Raw genomic sequence first — 25,746 nt, 5'->3', positions numbered from 1 at the left:
ACCGTATGAAAAACCAAAAAAACATTAACTGTCAAAATGTGAAATAAAAATGGAAAAACTGGAAAAACTGTTGCACTGCGCTGTGTATGTGTGGGAAAACCGTTGGAAAAACACGTCGCTGTTGCTGTCACAGCTCGTCGAAATGGAAAACACAATTAGATGACCTAATAAATATATTCGGATGCACACACTGACATCGACATCGATATGGACATGGACATGGACATGGACGCAGCGAGAAGACGTCGCGAGAAGCGAAAGCCCAACAATGGCAACAACAACAACTATAACAAAACAACAACAACAACAACAATAGCAGTAGAAGAAAAAAGTGGTAAAAGAAATACACTTTTTGGTAATGCAAAAATTTGTATGGGAATTACCTTGACTCTGCAGATCGTGAACGTGTCGGAGGGCAGGCAATTTTCATCGGATTCGGATTTGGCTCTGGACCTGGACCTGGCTTAGAGCGTCCTCATTGTGTGCCTTTATTGGTGCATTCACAGCGTGACTTGTTGCTGTTGTTGTAGTTACTGTTGGTTAAGGTCTTCTAATGTTTTTGGTCATGGGAAAGTGTCGCCTGAAGGCTTGAAGAGACTTGCACAGTGGATGTCTTAGAATTGTCAAGCAATTGCACAAAGTCTATTTACGAATTGCAGTGAAAGTTGAGGAAGGGAACACATCAGTTAGATTGAAGAAGCTAAAGCTCAATTAAAATATAAGGTTTTAAATTCGGGAGAAACTAGAACTTTTAATTGTAAAGCAGGAAAAGAACTTTCATAAAAGATAAACAAAATTAATTCAAGATAAAAACTTTTTTATTGAGGCAAAAATAATTCTGTTAAATATAAATAAGAAAATTTGTCAACTATGGAGAAACCCATTACCAACGTCTATAATTTTTAAGGAAATATATTACTTAGATCACATCAGACTTCATTACAAAAGATTTCTTTGAATACTATATTTAAGGAAAGCCACCTTTCATTTGCCCATGATAAAGGGAGGTACTTTTACTAAGGAGAGTTCAGTCATACACAAGAAAAAAGCATTCTAAGATTTTAGTTATAAATTCTTTTTTTTTTTGTTAAGTATGTATTCAAAATATGATTATTGAATTAACACAGTATTTAGGTAAAAAGGAAAAATATAAAAATAAGAAATAAAAAATATAAAAAACTAAAATATTTGACCTTACTAAAACAATTCTACAAATCTCCGAAAATTAAAATAAATTTGTTGAAAGCCAAATGAAAAATCGTGACTGAATTAAATGTTTTATACTTGGTCAAAGAAATTCCGGGATAACCATACTTCTGACACCGAATTGGATTAATTTTATACATGATTTTTTGGCAAGAATTTCATTCATTTACGTTAAATGGTCTCAAGAGGAGAGATCAATTCTAGAGAAGATCTAAGGCACTGATCTCTTGCTTGTTTAATTGAAAGTTGGGCTACCATTTTGCCCTTAATTTACTGACACTATTAGCGCAGTGTCAGTTTGTTGGCATCTTATCAGCATTCAATGACTATCAGCTGCCATTAAGTTAACATTTAACTCACGTTACAAACTGAGATAGGGAGACAGAAAGAGAGATGTAATAAAGAGTGAGAGAGAGAGAGAGAGGGAGGGAAGTTCAACTCCTTTCGATGCCTCTTTATCGTCGCATTCATCTGCCTCATTTATCATCATCGAAAATGTGAAGCGTGTTGAGTTTACTTTTGCTATGGATTGGTTTGCCTGGTTGGATGGCTGGATGGTTGGATGGTTGGATGTTTGGATGCCTGGCTGGGGGCTCATTGTTTGGACAGGCGCGCTCCAACAGAGTTTGCCGACCGCTTGTATGACCCACATTGAGTGTGGCAAGAGATAGAGACAGAGCGGCAGACAGAAAGAGAGAGAGAGAGAGAGAGAGAGACAGAGAGACGACTTCCTTGTGTGTGTAAAGAGTCTTTTTTTTTTTTCGGTGCCGCTGTCGCTTTTCAGTGATAAATATATGTTACACTTTTTTACTGTTATTGCGCCCCGCATGTGTTCGCATTTCTCCAGTTCCAGTGAGCTTTTAGCGGGGATCTACAACCGCATGTGGATCTCAATGGAACACTCTGTGGCAACTCTTCCTTTCAAATGCATTGGCCATTAATCGTTGCGTTTGCGTCTTGTTTTCTAATTAAATTGCGGCCATGCACCATGTGGGTGTCGTGTCTTCTACATTTTGATAATTATTCTACAGCTTAAGAATTGTATTCGATTTTGGTATTTGTAGTAATTGAAATTGGACTTTTACTTTGCATACCCCGTTGACTATTTTTGGTTAACTCTCATAACTCAGCCAAAGTGGGGCAATTAACATAGAGAAAGAATTCTTTTGGCATGTGGGTGGTCCATAGCTTACCATCATTAGATTAGCTAAGATTCTTTTAAATTTTCTATATATAGTTTATCTCTCTTGAATCTGATACAACATTGAACTCTAGACAAAAGAGTATGCTTAAGTAGCGACATGCCCAACAATTACAAAACAAAACTTTGTGAAGAAAACCGCCAAGACATAAATTGCCAATGCGAATCTGAGCAGAAGGAAGCGCCACGAGTAGAATAAGAAAAGAGCCGCAAAGAAGAGCGAAGAGCTGAGAATTTGGAGCAGATTGTTTATCAGAAATTTTGGTTGAAGAAAACCAAACCAAAAAAAAAAAAAAAAAAAATACAATACTGAAATTCCCCGACAGAAACTTCAAGGCAGTCTTTGAGCCCAGTTAGAAGCGTTTTGAGCCAACTGTATGGCAATGGCCTCGCTGATTGTGTCAGCGCGATAAGGCCCAGGCATGACAGAGAATGGAACGGAACTTTGCGGCTGTCCCCGTCAAGATTCCCAGCAAGATTCTCCATTCCCCAAGTTTCCCCCTTTTTGGCGTGTGAAAGCGCAAATTCTGATTATAAAGCCCAAAAGCAACTGACTAGCGACTGTAATTTATAGACTAGCCTGCCAGACAGATGCCCCTGCAATTCTCCACCTCCCAAGCTTCTCTGCAACCTCCCCAACGCTTTTCGTTTTCACTTCCTATCGCAAAAACAAAAAAAAAGTTCCCTCCCTCGAAACTAAGCGCGAAAAATATTTTATGTGTTGCATTTTCTGTATTTTTTTTCGGGTTTTCTTTTATTTCTCATGATAAATTTGCGTGGTTTATCCTGCGGCTAGTGCCAAATTATGGTTCTTAAATTCTTCTGTTGTGCCAGTTGTTGCTCTGTTGATAATGTTTGCCAAACACGAAATGAAATGCCCATAAAAACTTAACCCAAACTCTTGATGTAGGCATTTTTCGAATTTAACGGAAATAAATTGCTGAACCAATTGCATGCTCTTTAAAATATACTAGTTTTTGGACTAACTGAAAACTATAATGTTATGGTTTTTGCTTTGGGGGAAAACGGAAAATTGATATTGTAACACAATGCGATGGCGAGAGATATAAATATGAGCTTAACTGGTTTAGGAAATTAGCAATTTCTCAATATTTATTCTATTTACAATATTTCATTCATGCATCTAAAGCATTTTTATAGCTTTGAAAGCTTAAAGGAAGTTTAATTGTATTTAATGAATTCAATCAATCTCGGTTAAATAATACTCAATTTTAAATGTCTTAAAAAATAAGAAATTTACTTAAATATTCTTTCATTTATTGCCACAATAAAACCTTGCACACAAATCTATAGGTTTTAAATAGGCTTAAATTTTGTAAATCAATTTAATTAAACTCTCTTAAGCTTAAGGTTCAAAAAAAATTCTTATTGGTTAATTAAATATTTAAATTGTGAATATTTTATTTAGTTTTCATCCACTTTTATAAACATTAAGAGCTTTACAAGATTTAAATTGGCCTAACTGTGTTAAAAATGAATTAAAAAAATTTTACTTACATTTTCATTTAATGCAATTAAAAATTCTTTGAAGATTTAAAAGTGGCAAGTGGTTTTAATTGCATTTCGAAGATCTTATTTGACTCACTTGTTTTCTATCTGATTTTTTTTCCTGAGATATAAATTCTAGCTTTGCTGTTTAAAAAATTACGATTTCTGCGGAACGAATTTCTTTGGAGCTTATTTTATTTTTAATACACATTTAAAGCTCAACTTAAGTATGTAATCTGTCAATTGAGTAAGATTTTATATACTTAAAGTTGGCTAATTATTCTATTGGTAGCTTGTTTTATTATTACAGCTGAAATTGTGAGACTTGTTCATTTGGCTGACCCTCTTTTTGGCCATTTGCAGTTGTCATTAGCAGTTGATATGCCATTTAGTTAACAACCACTGTCAAAATATGCTTATTTATTGTAATAATAATTCATTTGATTAACTCCAGTTGGAGTCCAGAGCAAGAGTCGGAGTACGAGTCCGAATAAGAGTCGAAAACTAAACGCCCCATTAGCCTTTCTAAACCACCAAGAGGCCTGATTCGGGGGCTCGGGTTAGCTCTTAAATGCGCTCACGTTTAAGTTGTCCGAAATACGACATGACTTGGGATATGGATGTGGACGCAGACGTCGATGGTGACTACTGTGTACGGCCCCTGCAGGAAAGGAATGGAAAGTTTTGTGGCTCGATCGTGGATGTTGCATTGGTTTTTTATTGAGCCATTATTAAGTTATAAACACGTTGCTATTGATACAAATACAAATAAATATTGCATATAAATTTATATATATATATATATATATATAGGTATCTAAAAAGACTTGGCAATTGTTTAGAAAGACAGCAGCCAGAGTGGAGTAGAGTCGAGTTAGACTAAGACTCATAGTCAGAGTTAGCGTCAGAGTTGGAGCCAAGTGAAAGGTTGCACATGGACAAGGACTTGCCTCAGATTTGGACTAGACACTTTGTTTATGTGCAATTTAGTTGCACATTTCGTGGAAAGTCTCAACCGACGATGTTCGAGTTGAAATGTGGAGCTAGAGAGGGGCAAATGTTATAAATAAATATTGCCATGTTGATATTCTGTGTGTGAACAGGCAACAACAACTTGCAACTTACAACGTGGGCGAGTCTTTTGCGGTTTTGGGGATTTGCGATGTGTTCGCTGTGCATTTGTTTTAATGGTCCATTTCAAATTGAGTTGTAGACGAAGTCAAGTAGAGATTGGGCAACTAGCAACTAGCCTTCCAAGTGGGCGTCCATCCGGAACATGGGGTGTAACCAGCCCAGCGTGATTGCACACAGTTCAATTTGTGCAGCATCATTTAGCCAGCTACGTTGTGGGCTAAGGAAACAATTAAGCGCGTCCAGGGAATGGCACAATAAAAACAATCGAAATATCACAATCACAGTATCAGTTACAGTCACAGTCACAGTTACAGTTACAGACACACAGTGAATGGGTCATTCTATTTTCAGGTCACCCTAGACCCTTCTACAATTGCATTGCTGATATAGCCAGAGCTTAAAGCTAAACAATAAAAATGGCAGTATAGACAAGTATTTTATAGTGACAGCTCAATTTTAACAATGACTAAAGTAAATTTTTAAAAATAGAATTACTTGCCTATGACATATATTAGTCATAGTGACCATAAATGGTCCTCTTTCACATTGTTGACTTAAAGATAATATCAGAGAGCTCAAAAGCTTAAACTCACTAGTGAAAGTATATGGTCACCTTAAAGCTTACACAATTCTAACTAGAACTAACCAAAATAAACAAAAACTATTACTATGTCTCAATCATAATTTCAATATATGGTCGCCCTATAAATTTTAATTGCACTGGTCACGCATATATGATAGCTACTATTAAAGAGCAGTTTTAACAACAAAATACGGTCACCTTAAACATTAACTGTCGCCTTAAAAATTAAATGGTCACCTTAGAGATGTTACAGACATAACTAGACCTAACTAAATAAATGTATATATTATTGGTCTCTATCATAATTAAAATATATGGTCACCCTAAAACTAATACTTGCACAAATCAAGCATGTATGATAGCTATAAATCCAGAACGATTTCAGTAACAACAGCAGCAACAAATGGGCACCCTAAGCATTAAATGGTCACCCTAGAGCTTCACATTAAAAAAACACACGTAGTCTTAGCTACAATGTCTCTATACCTTGAGCTTAAAGCTCACCAACACAGTGTCAAACACTATTTGTTAATGATGAACCATTTAAGATACTATGCCTATCAAAAGTTAAAGCTAAGTTATCATCAATCTTAATGCCCAGTCGCAAACATAGGTGGCGCCTCTGCAAAAAGATTACCATCGCTTAACTGCAGCATCTATGACCTTTTAAGACCAGTTAACCGACAAAAAATAAACAGCAATGAAAGAAAAACATAAACTGAAACATAAACACAAAAAACTAATATGGGGGCTGGCACATTAGATCTTGGCTGACGTTTTCAGCAATTAGCGGGATTAATTGCTTTCGTGTTGAGCTGCAGACGCAATGAGAAAACAGAGACAGAGACAGAGATGGAGATGGAGTTGAAGACCTCACCTAGTAACCTCCAGAAGAGCTGGACAGCAAGCATAAAAAACAATTAGAATCAAACATAAAGAAAACAAAAAGCTTGACATTTGAATTAGATGAGAGAGCTAAACAAACCCACAAAGATCTGTTGAGCTTGCGAACTGAAATTGGAAACTGTAGCTCAAGTAGGCTCCATTTTTGGTCTGCTGCCAGTTCTCGGATGCAACGCACCGCCCTAGTGCAGTCCCCTCCCCCCTCCACCTACCCCTTCCCCTTAGAGCTGCCTCAACTGTTACAGCTGCTGTCAAATTGCAGTGGCTGTTGGTGGGCGTGACAGTTGGGAACAGCCCACACACATATAACAACACCAGCAGCCGGTAAAGCCAATAAATGGCATTAACCAAATGTGGTAAAAACAATTTTGAAACTTGTTAATAAGTGATCGTTGGCATACACACACACACACACACACACACTGACATCCCTCTCTTTGGCTTGGCAACTCCTCTGAAAATGTTTTCATTTTTAAACAAATTTCCCACAATTGTTGATTTTTTTTGTTTTTTTGGTTTAGGTTTGACTATTTGTTGTAGGTGTGTTTGATTTCTTTCGACAATATGCTTCACTGACCAGGCCAGAAAGCCAACTTTGCTTACCAATCCCAGACCTCAGCGAGTCATATGCAAATTTGCCTCGAAGCTCTTTGGGTTTCTTGGTGGCCTCAAAGATTAGTGTGACAGCTGAGCGACGATTTGTTGAAAAATTATGGACAGTAGTCGCTGCCAGAAACAATAACAATAAATTGCAATATGCTGTGACATTGCAAGAGACAGAGAGAGAGAAAGAGAGAGAGAGGCGGGAGAAACAGGAGATAGTAGGAGCTGGAGGAGGAGTTGTCTTTTGGCCGATGGAAATTGGAAGCAGGAAGCAACTATGGCTATTGGGTGGGGTCCTCGCCTCCGTATAATGATGTGTAATATTTGCCAAAGAGATCGGCATTAGAAAGTTGCAGAGATTAAGCTTAATGCACTTGAAATGAAAGCTGGCCTGAGCGAGCTTTCAACTTAATGTGCTTAGAGATAAGCTCAGGGAGTGACCCAAGATAATTACGTGAGCTTTTACTTAAATTAAGAATACGTACTACTTACCCAATACAATACCCATTGACTCAAATTCATTAAATACGTTTTAGCATACCTGCAAAGATAAATACGAAAAAAAGAAGAAGAAGTGAGTGAAAAAGTGTCATTAAATATAAATTTATTTATTTGTTTTTGTTGGCTAAAAATGAAAACTGAAAGTACTTGCGGATAATTGTTAAGCAAATAAATAAATAAGTGAGTTAAAAGAGGCAGCTCACAAAAGAAATCAAAAGTGAATTGCTACGTTGATCCAATATGCGATGAAAGACAACAACAACAACAATCATATTGTGGAAAAAAAACAACGACAACAACAATTGGACTTTTGACACCCGCTTGAAGTCAAGAGTGTAGGAATTGCTCAGGCAAAGACAAACAGAAACAGAAACTGTTTGAGGTTGATTTTATGAATTTGTGAATTTGTGAAGCTGACGAAGATGGACTTGGAATGCTGCTGCCAAAACTGATGAGAGATCCACACAGGAGAGAGGCAGTAAGGCAAAGTATTTACATATCAATTGTAAAAGGTCGGCAGCCGGATGAAGGCGTTGAAGGCGACAGTCGGCGCCTCAGGGTTAAGCAAATTGCGCATCCATCGCAACAACCACACAAAAAAAAAAAAAAAAAATGCGGGTCAATAAATGAAATGCGTTGTGGCGTTGCCAAATTATGCAACCAAGTCAAAGAGTGCTGCATAGGTATGTGGCATGTATAACTGGTGAGTGGCCTCTGCAGACAGTTCGTCAATCCGTCAGTTAGTCAGTTAGTCAGGTAGGCAGTCAGTTGTGGCTGCTCATTAATTTCATAAACGTAGAAGAAATGCAACAATGAAACTGAAACCCATACTTAAAAATAGCTGGCCTCCTCCTAACTGCCTGGCTTCCCTTCACTAACCCCTCAGCTATCTCCACCCATCTTTCATCTACCATCTACCATCTCCCATCTTCCATCATAGACAAAAGCGAACGATTGCGCGCGCGCGCATTTGGCACACCTCTAGTGAAGTCTCTCTCTCTCTCGCTCTCTTTGCCTCTCTTGGGGGAATTGGAGATGCAGCCTTGGCCAAGGCGTGTGTGATGATGATTATGGCCTAATGGTGGGGCCTGTTGGCATGCCAGTGCAACAGCAACAGCAACAGCAATAACAACAACTGTGTGGCAGTCGATGGCCGCCAGTTGCCGCGTTTGAAGCAGCGCGTAAAAAATGGCAAATAATTTTGTGCTCTGGCTGATTAGTTGATGCCGAGGCTACTTTAAGTGGCGAGGGGGGGAGGTGTTCTGCGTTGAGGTAGATAATATTATGAACAGGTCAATGCTTTCGATTCACTTGAACAGAAAAATGCAAAGTGGCTGCTGTGCTATTCAGTGCATCATATCAGAAATATTCGAAACAATTTGTGAAAAAGAATTCATAACAAGAATTTATCAGCAAATTGATGTAGACTGCAAATAATCGCTAAAGATTGCATCAAATACCAGAAACCAGAAGATTTCAAATGCAAGATTACAATAAAATATCAAAAGCTACCTGCTATGACACTCACAAGACAACACAAGTTTTAAAATATAAATAATTCTGCTATTTAGTATCACTGCTGGAGAACATTAAAAATATTATAAAGAATTCCAAATTTATTTATTTAAATAAATATATTTATTATAAAATAACCGATAACATCACAAATATTTAAAGCATTTTTAACAATAGAATATTTAGAGTATTAATGAATATATAAAATTTGAAGGGGAAATCGACAGAAATTCAATTCGTAACTTATACTATATACATATATAATATATGGTCACTCTGTTAGCTGCGAATCGATAATTGAAATTGGACAATTTATGTAAAATGAAATTAATCAATTGGTTTATTAAAATGTAGTTACTATCATTAATATCTATATGACAAAAGATTTAAGAATTAAAATTACTTTCAACAAATCAACTTCACACTTAATTCTTTTTGAAGTACGGGGTCTAAATATAGAATCAATTTAAGAAAATAACTTGAGATTGGACAATATTATGTGAGATTAGAAGGCAGTCTGCGAAACTATCAATTGAACGATCAAAAGCTGCCTACTATATCACGACAGGCAGCAGCGAGTGATCTATGGCTATCTGAAGATTAGTTTGTCTAGATGTCTGGCCACCGCAATTCGATCAGATTCGAAGGGAAAACGCAAGGGGGCAAAACAAAGCAAAATAAAGTATTTTCTATATTTGTTTTGATCAAAAGCCGAATGCTTTGTGGGCGTTGCCATTTGTCTGGCCCCAGATGCAGTCAGTCCAAAGCTGACCATTCTAGTAGTGGGTCTCCGGTCTCGGGTCTCGCTGGGTTTGTTATGACGCTGACAAATTGTTTACCATATCAGCTTTTTGTCCATGTGTAACAAATGACGCCCTGACCGCTGGAGACCCGGGACATAGTACTGGGTACTGGGTACGGACCGACATCTCAAAGTACGCCCAAACACACACAAAAGATCGTTTGGACGTGTATCTCTATATGTAACTTTTGTTTGCATGCATATGTATGTGTGTGTGTGTGTGTGTGTGTGTGTGTGTGTGTGTGTTTGTGTTGTGTGCTGCACTCAAGGTCGTTTCATTACTCAGCGGCGTCCTTGGATAATTACACACACGCCAAGAGACCAAGAGACCAAGAGACCAAGAGCAAGACGTTGACCAAGTCCAAGTCGGGTTCGGTCTCGAACTCGGGCTCAGATCGCAGTCGCGCCAAAAGAAAAAGCACATAATAATAGCAAGTCAGCGAAAGAGCGAGCAAGAGTTGGAGAGCGAGTGGGAGATGGAGATGGAGAGGGGAGTTCTTAAGCTTCGGGTTCTTTTTTTTTTTTTCTTTTTCAATTTTAACCATCATAAAAAATGAGCAAACCAAGAAGCAAACAGACTCTAGACTCCGGTCCGTCCACGCAGCAATCTGATCTTTCGTTTCTCTTCCTCTCTCTCTCTCTCTCTCTCTCACTCGCTCTTTTCCTCAGCCCTCTCTCTTTGCATTTTCTGCAACATTACTTCCTTTTAGGCTTCTAATCGCTTGCTGACTCAACCGTTCCCAGTCACCGCAATTCCCCTCTCTTTGCTCCGCTCTCAACACGCTGCGCATTCGTGCGAAAGTCCGTCGATCTGCTCCGTTGTCCGTCGTCCATTGTCCGTTTGTCTTTTTGTCCATTGTCCGTTTGTCCGCTTGTCCGTTCGCCAATGTGTTCGCATTGTATATTTGTAGTATCTGTGGCCATGTTTAGAACAGATACGAGTTCTCAGTCGGTTCTTTCGCTCGTTCGGTTCCTCAGCGTTTTCTAGTTTTGTGGCCTGGTCTGGTCTGGCATGGACCGCGGATTGCGGACTGCGGACCATGGCACTGGAGTTCAATGCACCGGCGATGTTTGTAGCTCTACATGCATTTTGCTCGGCCGCTGGCATTTTATGCAATTTTTTATTTGCTTTTATCTCAGTGAAGTGAGTGAGTACGCTGCCCTACCTATGGCCAGTATGCAGTTCCTCAGAACGGGTCACTTAGTTACAGGGATACCTCTCATATAATTTATATTTACATATGTTATTAGAATACAATTTAATTAAATCGCTTTATTTTCCAACTTAATCTTTAAAATATATGCAATACAATTCTTAAGATCTATCTATGCAAAAAAACAGCTCAAGGTGAACCCTTCAAGCTGCTGGCAAAAATATGACCTCAGGTTGAAGAAACCAGAACCAGAAAATTGCTCTTGCGCATCGGACAAGTCAGGGGAAGAGAAAGAGATAGGGGCAGGGGCAGGGGCAGAGGCAGCTGTGCTACGCTTTTGTAGTGCTGTGGCCATTGTTGCGATAACAATAAAATGTGGGTGGGTGGCTTGAACTTGGACCTCTCCATTGTCCGTGTGCCCCACAATTACAGGCAAGAGCTGCACCAGACGAATTGCTTTCAAAACAAAACTTGAACTCTTCTCGGCAACATCTGCCCCAATATCGTTGCTGTTTGCCAATGCTTCGACAAAATACAAAACTTGAAACTGACCCAGGCGAAGAACAACTGCAACAGCAATATCAACAATGAAGACAACAACAGCGAACAACGAACAACAAATAAAGGAAACGTAATAACAACAAGAACTAAGAAAAGTCCAACTTCAACTCCAACTCCAACCTGAAGACGGAGGCGCATTACTCAACTGTGGTAAACGCCAATAGGCAGCTGCTTTTTGGTCAACTGCAACTGCAACTGCAACAGCAGCAAAAACAACAATCACAACAACAACAACAACAGCAACAGCAAACGGCAGTTTTATGTCGCCGGAAGCAAAGCTTAAACATTCGTTAGAGACGCGCATTCAGGGTTGAGTATAGGATTGCTCTACAAGCCAGATCCCGGACTTGGTCATAAGAATTGTGATTCTGGAAGAACTCAATTGGAGGGGGATTGGAGTTTGCGTCTTAAGTCTATTTGCCGTGTGGGTTTGTTTGTATTACGTTGTTTAATTTTTTTTTTTTTTTTTTTATATAAAAATGCATTTACTATATTTATAGCCAGCTCTGACTTCCTTTTCCCTACCGCTCTATTTGTGTGTGTTGTGCAAACAGAAAAATATTTTTCTATTTATTTATTTATTTTCACTGTGCACAAAAGGAAGGAAGTTTTGTAATGTGGTCATAAAGTGGCGGCACCACTTGAAATCTTAATGAGTTTCTCAAGGTGCAGGTGATGATGATGATGCAGGTCAAGGATCGGAAGCAAAACCTTGCTGATTTATGCATCTGGCAAAATGGGTCAATAAACGGAAGCAATTGCAGCAACGAAATCACAGGAATAACAACATTTTATTGTGCTCAAAGTTGGGTTTGAGTTGATAATAACTTGAAGTAATACTGGATTGTGGTATAAGCTTTTAAATAAATTTAATATTTTATATATAAGTTGTAATAACTTGTAAATTTATTAAAGCAGTGCAGAGAAGTTTCTTCGAAGTTCAAAGGTCAAAATGTATCATTTATTTCCCCTTTTTATATCTTATATTTTTTATAGTTCTTCCTTTTCTTTTCTTTACAAAAGCTTTCGAATATTTAAAATATTAATAACAACTGCATTTGTATCAAAGTGCAAAATTATGCAAAAGTATTTTTAGAATTTTTTTTTCTCATTATGAATAAATTTCTTGAACTTTATTATATTTAAAGTAAATAAAAACAAACAAATATAAAACATTATTGCAAGTATTTTTAAATTAATGTTGCTTTTATTATTCAAATTATTTAATCCAGACCTATACACATATACGTGTATTCTATACAAGTAATTCTCATTTTCGTGTAAAAAATTTTTTTTCTAACATCTTTAAAGTATTCTTAAATATAGTTGGTAAAATGAAAAAATGTCCACTTAAGTTTGTTGAGTTAAATTTATATTAAACATTTTCCATTTAACTGTCTTTCTACACTGTAGACTCTACAGTATTACCTCTACTAAATTACCTCTGCTGTAAATACATTTGGCATTCACAATGACTCTAAGCAAATGTTAACTGAACATACAAATTACAAAGTGATTTTTATAAATTGTGCGAATGTTTGCAATTTGTTTTTTACCCTTTTTCCTTGATTCACCAACGATTCCGTTCTATCCCCATCCCTGCTTCCCTGCTTCCCTCTTCCTGCTGCTCTTAGCTGGACTTTGTTGGGCCCTAAGAGCAGCGTCAATGGATATCATTGTATGTGATTGTTGTTGTTGTTGTTGTTGTTGCTGCTGTTGTTGTCGTTAGTGCTTTCTGATTACAACAAATTTGTCATGGTTACTAGACGGTCCCCCACAGACATTTGATACCAGCCAAATGTTGACAAATGGCAGCAAGGTTTCTGTTATTTGCCTGTTGTTGTTGTTGCTGTTGTTGGGGTGCAGCAGCTATGCAGGAATCGGAATCGGAATGCTTGACGCATTTGGCAAATAAAACTCTATTTTTTTCAGTTTCTTTTTTTGCCTGTGACTGTTGTTGTTGCTGTTGTTGTTGCTGCTGTGACTAGACTCGGGCATTGGTCAACTTTGGCGTTGCCCGTAGAGACTTTTGTTTGGCTTTGAGGGCGCGACGTTGTTGTCAACATGTTGCCAAGAAGCTGCAATGTTGGCCATAAAAATGATGAAAAGTGCTGAGTGCTGCAGCTGCTTTTCACTGGTTTAACAAGTTGTTGCTGTTGCTGTTGTAATAGCGGTTTCTATTGCAGTTATGTAAACTTTAGTGAACTTTTGCTCAATTAATTTGCCACGCACAAACTGAGCCAAAGCAAATTTCGTTCTGCTTCATTGAGAAACGAGCTCAGTGCAGAGCAAACTAGAACGAACATGATACTTTACAACAGATTTGGAGTACTCTATACGCGATTCTGGAAGCGTACAATAAGTGTAATCAAATTCTGTGCTTCTGTTTCAGCTGTTATCAATTTGGGATCACTTTTAGCAAAGTTTCAACAGACTCGAAAAGCACGCTGTCTAAATCAGCACGTTGCTGAACTAGAGAATGATCTATAATCTATTAAAAGAGGTCTTATATAGTCATCGGCAAATGTAATCAAATGTTGTGCTTATAATTCGGTTTAAAATGATTTTGGATCACTTTTAGCCAAGTTTTATAAGTCTACTGCAAATCTTAAAACTACCATTTGAATACCTACACCGAAAAACGTGTATTTTGATAAGGATAAATATATTTTCGAATTGCATATCCAATAATAAGGATTATAAATATTTTTGATTATCATAAGTCACTGTTAAACATAACATCTAACTTTAAACTTTAATATTAGGAACTAAAGCCTAAAATATTCGTAATTAACAATAGCTATCAACTATCTACAGAACATTTTAACAGTTGGAAGATTCGTTTGGCAAAGGGTTTTCCTGTTTCCATATTCCTTTCTATAAGTCTATTTAGTTTGATTATTTTAAATATTAATATTTTTAATGCTACCATTACTTGTAATCACTTTTGGCAATGTTTTCATAGATTCCACTCTGTAACTTCGTTCTCCGATCATTATGGGCAAAGTAATCAGAGTTCTTTATCAAAGGCTAAGCGGTACAAACATATATATACATAGGACGTGCTGTTACCTGCTATTTTTTTTTAATGAGTCTCCTTTGGGCTCAACGCGGGGCGCCAAAGCGCAGTACCAGAAGACACAGGGGGAAGAGGGAGAGAGAGAGGGGGAAGAAACAGATGTAGAAGATAGCCGAAGAGTTGTGTTCGCACAGTAGCCGCAATCTCGGCACAATCTGTTACATCTTCAACTTGTAATTATTAACTTACGGCATATTAATTTATTATTTGCTATTTAATGTGGCCAGCCTCCAAGACAAGTTCCCTACGTCGACTCTTCTGCTCCCTTCTTGGAGCTGAAGAATTCTAGCCAGACTCCGTTGAGTCTTTTGGTCTACTATCAAGCTGTGCTTTGGGTCCGCAAGTCAAGTTCATTTTTTGACATCTGATGTATTTATGTGGTTGTGTTGCTGTTGTTGCTGATGTTGCTATTGGTGTGAGCGATTGGTGGGAAACAATCCTGTCATGTGTAGCAAGAAACTACAGTCTCTCTAGCATTTTTGATTGAGTGATTTATTTGGAAATTGTTGAGTGCAAAAAGGTATAATTAAATGGGCATAATGATGCTAAAGGGAAAGGCTACCACAAAGTGGGCTATTGTGGAAAGGAGTTGCCAACAGTTTCTCAAGGAACTCAACCAGAGAACAGTCGACTAGTGAATGTATATCGAGATAAGATCAAGAGATTGTCATGAAAATTGATAGGAAAAGCAAACAATAAGGCAAACTGCTACAAAACTAAAAGATTTTTCTAATTAACATTGGCTTTAATTCTGAACTGGCTCTAGTCACGGTCCCGACATAATAAAAATCCATTCATTTCCCTGTATTAGCCATTAATGCAATGTGTATATTCAAAGTGCGGCACATAAAAGTCAATTAAGTCGGCAAATCAGCTGCAGTGTCTCTATAAAAAGTGTGATAGAGCAATCATCAAATCACGCACTCCACAAGAAAGAATCACCAAATCAGAATGTGGCTTGAAAGCCAATGACTTAATCGCACTCAAGGAAGACATGAGAGAAGAAGCCAACTGTAAAAAAAAGAAAAAAAAACTAAAATAAAACCCACCCAGTCACAGTCACAGTTAAGAGACACGCGAACCAGAAACCGAACCCCAAACCTGAACCCGAACCTGAACCCACATAAAAATCTTAATCTAGATCAGGAAGGAAATCAAGAGTCGTTATAATTGATTAACTGCACAAGCTCAAGAAGAAGAAGACGAGGAGGACAGAAGACGTAGAGTCAGACATACAAGGCAATGTGTCTGCTAAAAGGGACGGAAACAGAGAGAGAAAGAGAGAGAGCGCAAAATGCAGATGAACAAGAAACAGGAAGACTTTTGGATTGTAATGCAAAGAGAACTGAGACGTAGACTGAAGACTGAAGACTGGAGACTGGAGACTGGAACTCGGATTGGTATTGCATATGAAGACGGAGGCGTGTGGCGAGGGATGTTGGGGCAGTCACGCGTGCAGCAAGTTGTTGCCGTTGTTGTTGTTGGCTATTTTGGGATGCACACACGACGATATCGACTTTGAGGATGACCAGAAAGGGAAAACAACCGTTGCATTCATCGTTAGAGAGCCAAACATTACGGTAAAATGGCAATGCAGGCAGTTTCCTCCAACTACTTCTATCCCCCTATCCCCCTCTCTCTCTTTCTCTGTGTCTGTCTCTCTTGCTCATGTGATTAGATTAGAATTGCTCGATACTTAGTTAGTTAGTTGCGTTAGATAAGTTTGGAGCGTCTCTGGTGTTGGCAGAGGTCATAAAAATAGCAACACAGCAAACTTGCTGCAAGCTGCCAGTTGTTGTTGTTGTTGTTGCTGTTGTTGTTGTTGCCTCATCAGCAGGAGGATGAGGGTGCCACAGCCAGTCCAGTCTCGGCCATTCCGGACGACTCGTAGTTGCTTGCTGTCTGACTGATGCGTGCATCTTGGCCATAAAAGAGCGACAACCACAACTACCACAACAATAATTTAGCTGACGTCGACAACGTGTCCAGTGTCCAGTCAAATAGTCGCCAGTCGTCTTAAGGAAATGCATTAAATAAGACTCCAACTTAACAGTTAGACGCGCTCCTCTCTCTCTCTCTCTCTCTCTCTCTCTCTCTCTCTCCCTCTTCAGCCACAACAGTACAGACTACTGGTCATGCCCCTCAAGCTATAAAAAGGTGCAATTAAATATATGGCCTTAGACCACATCAATGAACAGAGCTTTAGGCCAGCGACCAGTAGGTTAACATACTGTTCCACATTGTATTGAACCACGTTAATAGACATGAAATATTTCAACAATGAAATTTACCAATATTTTAAAAAAGGGTATTCAATCTCAGAGTTGGACATTTTTACTAGTGAAGCTATATAATAGCTATTAACATTGTTAATAATTAAAGTCACTAAATGTTAAAAAGCCTTGAATAAAGCAATTAATTCATGTGCTTTAATTTCCCATGTGCTTTATTTTTCAATTGTAAGCCGCAACTTAAATTAAAAGCAATAAATCCTTACGTTATCAGAGCTTTAAGCAATAAGTAATTGGTTTACAGATTGTATAAGCCAACAAAACAATTTAACTTCTTAACTCTTAATATCTTAACTAAAGTTGAATTATTTACTCAATAGAATATAAGCTAAATTCTAAATGAAATTATTGCTTACCTAATTCTTATATGTATAAAATCTTCAAAACTAAGAACGAAGTTTAATAGACAATTTTAAAAAGTTTTTGGTAAATTAAATATAGAATGAAATTAATCTTGCAGCTTTATATAAAACTATACATTTTTTAAAAGTTCCACTAAAATTGATTAAATACACTGGATATCGAACAATAAAAGAAGAGCTTAATGCAAACTAAAACGTACCTAATTTGAGTGTAATTTATTTGTCTTCAAACAATTTATATTTATAACAAACTCTTAAGAATATAAGCTGAAATTTATTGAATTATTCATGTAACTGAAACAAAAAAATTTAAACTATAAGTAGAATGTAAAACATGTAGCGATTATTGTCTCTTTTACAGTCTTTAATGAGCTATCAAAGCTCATATAAGAAATGTTAGGCAATTTATATGAATGTGAAATAAATTCTATAAGAATTACACAAATAATAGCTTTGCCAGTTGATAAGTTTGTGAGCTGCCATAAAATATAAAAATATCTGCAGTTTTAACGCATACTTTAAGTTTAGAAAGTACACACACTAACACAGAAAGACAGAGAATTGCAATAGCTTCTACTTTGCTGTCATCTAATCCATAAAATATATTAAAGTATGTATGCCAATATATATAGTAGTGTAGGCAAATGCCATCGCATTGCTGGCCATGGCCATATTTTAATGCATTTCAATAATAAATCTCTTTGGCAATTGGCCAAGTGCAGACAGTGGGAACTGCGGGATGGGGAATGCTGGAGAACCGGGCTAGACGGATGCCAGATAGAAAAGAAAAACCTTAAATCCGTCCATGACCTTCTTTGGCCATGTGCTGTGAGCTGTGAGCAGAGCGAGTTCTTTTTGCTAATAACGAAAGATTTTACTTTGGCACGACTTTGAACTTGGTTTGGATTTAGTTTTGGTTTTGGTTTTGGATTTGGATTTGGATTTGGTTTTGGTTTTGCTATTGGGTTAGCCACAGCTGGCCAGGAGGATACAATTTGGGGCCCAGCATTTTGGCATGCAAAACAACAACAATTGTCTCACTCCCTGACTGACAGACTGGCTCTTTGACTGACTAAATGAAATTATATGCCAGCCAGCACGAATCTTGAATTGACATGCAGTCAAAAGCAATTGCAAGTCTGCAAGTTGAAGGTTTCTTTCACCTGGTCTACTGCTGTCCCTGTTTCAGTCCCAATCCCTTGCCAAATGAAATAGAAAGATGCCCGCGGTGGAAATTTCTTGGTCTTGGCATCTCGAGAAGATGCTGTAGCTCGAGTTTCTGGGTCGTCTTTTAGCCGTCGATTAAAGCTTGTAAATAAGTATTCTTTTTGTTTTACGTTTTTGTGAATGTTTGTTTGTTGTTTGTGTCTTTTGTTTATAATCAAAAGTAAGTAAAAATGATTGCCACATCGTGTTTGGGGTCGGTTTTCGGCCATTTGATGACCCAGTTGCATGCTTTTCAGTTTTCCCTTCGCTCTTGATTGTTTTTCCTCATTTTTTGCGGTAAGGAAAGTAAACGAAGATGAGTTCAGTAAGAGAAAGGAACTGCAATTGTAATTGATATTTTTAAAATGAACACACTTCTAAGCTTGAGTTGTATATAGCGTGAAATAGTTATTTAATTGGGTGACACAGCTGTTGACTTTAAGAGCACTTGCAATTACCTCATCTGTGAAATGATCAGTCATATAACTGACCACACCTCTGGCCAATTCACAGCTAAACCGCAAAGAGCATTTATATTATAGAAAACCGCAGAAAATTTAAATGTGATAAACAATATTTTCGTGTGTCTAATGTGGCGTATGAGTAATGACAGCGCAATTTCCAGCAATGAGTCAATGAGTCAATTTGGCTTTGTTTTTTTGCGACAATATTTGTTTTGGAATGCATTAATTGCGCGTTGTAACAAACTGTAATGCTTATCTATTGGGGTTTATTTATTTTTTTGGGGTAGGGTTGCTTTTTACCTTGTTTGGCTATTAGAGCAGCGCGTCTTTGCAGGCGATACATGATGTTAGTTCACTTGATCAACTTGATCAACTTGTTGGAGAAACTGAGAAAAGTTGCTCGATTTAATATAATTATTCACTGTATGCAACACACTCTTAAAAACAGTTCATTGTAATATATCATGAGTTTTGGATATATTTTTATTTTACGCACTGCGACAAAAACACTTGCGCCATTTGAGTTCCACGACGCGATCTATTGCAAAAGAACTTGAAAAGTAACAACTCGAACTCGAGCTCGATCTCGAGATTTTGAAATAGAGACAACAACGTTTTAGGACCGCTTGAGATGACGTGCAAAATTCAACTGAACTGAAATTGAACTTCCTGCTGTTTGGCATTGCAGAAAAGTAAAGAAGCAAAAAAAAAAAAAAAAATTAAGAAAGAAGAAAAAACTGCGACTGCCACTGCCCCGTGTAGGAGTTTTGTCCAGAACCAACAACTGCAACTTGTTTGGCCAGGCCAACTCTCTCTAGCTCTCTAGCTCTCTAGCTCTCTCTCTCTCTTTCTGCTAATGAAGAGAGAACTCTGACAGAGCTGATCTTTAACGAGGCATAAGGTAAACAAAAGTCGCCTAAAACAACACCAACAAAAACGTTGGCAAAAGCAACAAAAAAGTGTACATGAGCACAATAAGAACTTGTTTCCATTGTCCATAGTTGGTCTTGAACGGCATTACAATGTGCCGACTGTGTGTGTGTGTGTGTGTCTGTGTGTGTGGCGAGTTAAGAGACAGCTTGTGGCATCTTAAGAGAGCTGACAAAGAGCAAGCAGCGATCGTGGTGTGTTCAAACATGTTGCATGTTCGATCGCAGTACGAACTAAATGCTGCAACGCTTTGACACTGAACTTGGCCGGCAGTTTTCTTTTTTTTTTTTTGAATTTCGTTTTATAATTTAACTGTTGACAGTGTTTGTATATTGGTCTTCAAAAGTTTTTTAGAACAATAAGCGAGGGAAACAGAAATATTCTAGTTAAAGTTTTGCAGTGTCAAGTATATTTTATTAATATAAATGAATAAAACTAACCATCATGCTACCTAGATTTGCTAGTTAAGCACACAGTGCGAGGGAAGATCCAATCGATCTGATAGTTTGTTTTATGATTAACTAACCAATTTTTAAACCTGAGCTTGATATTTCTGATATGATAAGAATTCAAACACATTGATCTCTAAATATATATAAAGTTTATAAAATGTGTAAAAATATGTTAAGCAAACGTTTTTCAATTATTTGTTCAAAAATATCATCTTAGCTCATGGAATTCTTAAAGGAAATCTACTAAACCAAATTCTGTTGCATATTTAAGGTGTACCAAACTAAATAAAGTGATCTTCATTTATTTGTTCGCATAATAAATGTTTATTTTTATGCTGGTATATAATAAACAACTTAAGACTAACAATTTGTTAATTATCTCATAGTTAGTTGTGAGATCAGCTGAGATCATTTATGCATATGAGATACTGACAAATGATCTACTAAACTCCACTTGTGAATAATAGTTGTTGATCACTAGACAGATTATTTTAAATTATAATTGATTAGAGAATTGCTCAAGCTATAAACAGTTTATTATAATGACATAATGATCGTCAAATGTAGGCCAAAACAACTATTCGGTTTAATACTAATCTTAAGCATTCCATCTAACATTTTCAACACACACATATGGCGCAATTTGCCCAGCCCAAAAACATGAAATGGGATTTTATCGCTACCAACGAAGAACACTTCAAGTAGCTGGCTAATCAAGTTCAATAAACCCAATAAATTTGTTCTCCACCTACAAAATAATCAAATAAGTTGTAACAATCTGAAAAAAATGGAAAATCATAGACCCTGACACTGACACTGACTCTGCATATACGAAAGCTGAAATCTCGATCTAAGTGGGTCAAAGTTTGCGGGCCAAGTCAATTTATTTGAACACATAAGCGAAAAAGCTGATGAATATAAACACAAAAGAGAGCAACAAAACAATTCACAACAAACAAATTTGCAAATCACATTTGAAGTTGAATATTTTTGGGATAGACGTAAAAATTTACATGCCAGACTTGCTGCCAGCGATTTATTCGTATTCCTGAAGAAGAAGAAGAAGGAGAAGAAGATTTACACATCCATTCGTTGGCGATAAAGATCGACCTCCATCTATAAATATGTTCTCACGCTTTATGGCCATGTATTTACTTGAGTTGTCAAGCCAAGTGCTTTGCCCAGCCCCAACTCCAACTCCAGTTCCAACTCCAACTCCAGCTCCAGCTCTAACCGAAAGCAGTTCCAACTTTGTTGCCCATTTTGTGCCTCATTATAAGGGCACTTAAAACTCAAGTTCTGCTATCAAGTTTTATGGTCAACGGCTATCAAATACCGAAACTGCATACGCTTTATGGCTTATGGCACATTCTTGATGTCTGATCGTTTTACGATCCTCCCCAATGAAAACGGGGCTCCTCCTTTCCTTTCCTTTCCTTCATTACATTTCGTGGGCTAATTTTTATGCCTCGTTTACACATACTGCTCTTTATCAATGCTCCTAACTACGTCGGCCAGAGGCCGATCTGTAGATGAGCTGATTATTGATTTTGTCCAATGCAAAATCTTTGTAACTTCTTTTAAGTGTTAAGTTTTACAGTCGAACCTTCTCATAATTGGATAAAATTGTCGTCATCGTTAAATGAAAATACCCAAACCTGGTGGCCCCGGCACTTAAACAGAAGTTGTCGTGTCTGTCAAGTTGCCTCTCAGCAATTTGTTTATGGTTCCGTTTATAGTTTCGATGATATCTTTTTTTTATACACACAACTTTATGATAAAGCTGTCAGGTTTTACAAGCTTGCTTATCAAATTGTGTAAGGTGTGAATAGATATTATTATTTATGTTTTTAGGATAATAAAAAATTAATGAACTACTTCTATCTAAATAAAAAACTTTTTTCAAAATATAGTACAAGATTGTTGATTGGATTATGTTACGTAAGTTGGGTACATATTTCTATAGAGAGTCAAGCATTCCTTATTGCATAACATAAGTCTTGTGCCAAAAGCTGTTCAATCTTTTCAGCTCATCTCAAGTGTATAAAGCACAACAACAATGAGGGTCAACTCCTCCAACTCAACAGCTAGAGCAAAAAAATGAAAACCATTTGAAATTTACTACACGATTTGAAGAAATAACAAAAGAAAGCTCCGCACGGGTTCAGACAAAACATTTTGGACACGATCGCCAGACAAAATACTTTACATATACTCATACTGGATACTCACTTCGCACACTCCATATACACTCCATATACTCGACCAGAAAAATAACTACAAATCTACTTATTTTCGCATACAAAAATCATTAAATGCGATCATTGAACCGCGTGCTCCCGTAATGGATATCCGTAAGGAGAGAATGGAACAAGACGAGAGAAATAAAAAGAATGAGAGAGTGAGTGTAAGAGACACGCAAGAAGAACATTTCGTATAGATCAGAGTTTATAAATAAAGAATTATGGCACAGAGATTAGCATGGAAATCAATAAAATACCAATTCGAATACCAATTTAATTGAAGATGAAAATTAATCAAAAAGCTGCATAAATTTGTCACATACAATTTAAGAATCCGTATCATTAATTCCAATTTATTAACCAAATAATATAAAATAACAAGTGCCCCAAAATAACAACAAACTCGAAAAATGTGAGTAAATTTCAATTGGCATTTAATTGTGATGACGACTCGAAGAATAAATTAATTGGCGACGTTCGCCAATCGATACAATTTCAATTTTTGTTTTCGTACGGGTACTCATATTCGATACGTATTTTTTTAGTATTTTGGCGACTCGCCGTCGACTGTCTTCAGTATTGATTAAGGCTTAAGCATTCTGACCTTCAACATTCATTGAGATTTTTTTTGATTTTTTTTTTTTTTTTTGGTTGTATTCATTATTATTTTATTTATTATGATTATTATTGAACTCGATTTCGATTCGTTGGGTTTTTGTTGTGTTCAGGGCGCCTTTTGAATAGCTCGTCGTCGCCACTTCACTTCAATCACTGAGGAATGAGTTTGATTTTGTTATTCTTGATTTTGGTTGCCACGGCGCCGAGTTCAACAGTTTAATTATGGCTGAGTTATGCGTGGCAGGGATTTATCGTGCAGCTGCTACATAAAGATCAATTAGAACTTTTGCTATTTGCAGATTTTAAAGTCGCACTTGAAGCGATCAGATCCATGCAAAACGAATCAATTGAATCTATATTTGAATGCTTACATTTCTTTGACAGAAGAAGATCTTAGATCGACTTACGTTGTGTAATCTTCCTTGACTGCAATCAGATCTTCCTCTTTCTATCTTCCACAGGTTTCACTTCCTTCTTCTATCGAGTTTTGCTATTGATCGTAGTCTCAGTTCGAGTTTCACGTTCTGCCAACATGAGTCTTATCAGCTTATGTTTTGTAGCTTGGCAACTTGGCGTTTTTGGCTCGTCATTAGTCAGATCGTTTGCTTATTATTATGGGGCATGATCGTGTCTAAATGAAATCTATTTTGTTGTGCCTCAACCAGAGAGAGAGAGAGAGAGAAAGAGAGGTAGAGGGAAGGCAATAAAGCGCACTAATGCGATTACATTAGAGCTTCGAGTATTATGGCAAAGAGCCGCTTAATACAAGACTGGGAATGGCCAAAAGCAACTAATAATAAAAGTGAAAAAATATGTGAGAGACGACGAGGCAAACAAGTCAAAGCCTTGCTAAATAGTTGGCCAACAAATTTCTAAAGTCAATGAACGTTACGTAATTTCAATTAGGTTTTTGGGGGAAGGAAACAGCAAAACTCGCCGCTCGGAAATGATGAGAATGAAATTGCATTTAATATTTGAAATAGGCGTAATTAGACGCAGTTTGAGAAGGAGTGGGCATGACAGAGCGAGTGATAGAGAGAGAGAGAGACACTCTCACAAAACGAGCTAATGTTAGCCAGAGTTCAAGAGACTTACCCGCAACCCAACATGACGTATGAGTAATCTGCGGGAACTTAAAACTCACCTGCAAATAAAAAGAATGAAAGCAAAAATAAATAAATTATATTTATAAAACATTAATTCATCTAGTTAATAAGGCTTTACAGTTATTCTAACAACACTTTATCGCCTGCAATATAAAGTTTATAAACTCTTCTTTATTAGATTCAATTATCTTGTTTTCACGCAATGCGAAACAATTTGTTGTGTTTGTTGTTGTTCTTTTCGCTATTTCACTATTAGAGCAGTTAAATTTTTGTTCTGGCTATGCAAATATTCGCTTTAGACTTCCCCCAAATACATGCCTTTCCGCTCCCCATCTATATCTTCCCGGTCTAACTGTTGCATTCATAAATCTGTTATTCATCCAGCGAACATTTTGCACAAAACTAAACTAAAAATTGCATTGAACAATTTGCACGGCGCTGAGTCAACAATTTGTTCATAGCCCTGTCTGTCTACCCCTCTCTCTCTCTCTCTCTATTTATCCCTCTCACACTCAACGCTCCACGTTGATAACAAAAGGCAACGATACAAATGAATGTATAAATGTGTGTGTCTGTGTGTAACAACGTACACCTAGTTTTATACATGTATACAATAAAGCTACAGCAACGCATTTATGAACCCCCTTCCCCTGCCCCTTCTCTTACCTCCCCCGCACCCTTTTTGAAACATTTGCCGTTTTGCCGGCTTTTTAGGTTTTTGCTTTTTGCGCGCTGCAAAATATTTGCGATTGCCTTTTGTTTGCGCGCTGCAAAATATTTGCGATTGCCTTTTGTTAAATGTTGTTGGCCCCCTGTTACGCCCCCTTTGGTTTGTATATATTCATCTTTAGCTATATGTTTATATGACAGACAAAGCACTGTATCTATACCCTCACTTTAGTGGATATACTCGCTTGGAAGAGACCTCAGTTGGGATTTAAAATTCATCTATTTTATTTTAGTAGTAGAAAACAAAGTGTAGATATTAAAAATTGAGATACATTTGATAATAGATATGTTAGAGAATAGTTTTAAGAAATTAAAAGTTGGTCTATTGAGTTAAAAGTTGATCGAGTTTCCTTGCATCTTCTTCTATACTTTTTAATATTTAATTAGTTTTTTCTTAATCTTTTTAGATTTATTTCAAATATTTTTTTTTTATTTTAATATTTAATTTAAAGCTATTTTTTTATAATTTTATTTTAATTTTTGCATTACCCTAAGTCAACTGTATTTAGTTCACAGTAGATAAATAAATTTAAAAAAAAGCATTGGATAAAAAAACTAAATTAAATACATCTTTTAAGTAATTATTTATTAATA

General features: G+C 37.0%; 1 protein-coding gene and 1 long non-coding RNA gene across 4 annotated transcripts in view; both read right to left on the bottom strand.

Annotated features, from left to right (window-relative positions):
- Positions 1–25,746, bottom strand: part of LOC117786238 (uro-adherence factor A) — a 112,257-nt gene that overhangs the window by 46,252 nt on the left and 40,259 nt on the right. The window lies entirely within an intron of this gene.
- Positions 13,242–14,233, bottom strand: LOC117786246. The gene is made up of 2 exons (XR_004617619.1): positions 13,625–14,233; positions 13,242–13,382 (listed from the first exon to the last, which is right to left on the bottom strand). It is a non-coding gene; the product is annotated as an uncharacterized LOC117786246 (long non-coding RNA).

The sequence above is a fragment of the Drosophila innubila genome (genome assembly GCF_004354385.1).
Source record: "Drosophila innubila isolate TH190305 chromosome 3L unlocalized genomic scaffold, UK_Dinn_1.0 0_D_3L, whole genome shotgun sequence".
Classification (NCBI taxonomy): domain Eukaryota; kingdom Metazoa; phylum Arthropoda; class Insecta; order Diptera; family Drosophilidae; genus Drosophila; species Drosophila innubila.
Note: the sequence above shows the minus strand (reverse complement) of the source record. Positions and strands in the feature narration are given on the sequence as shown.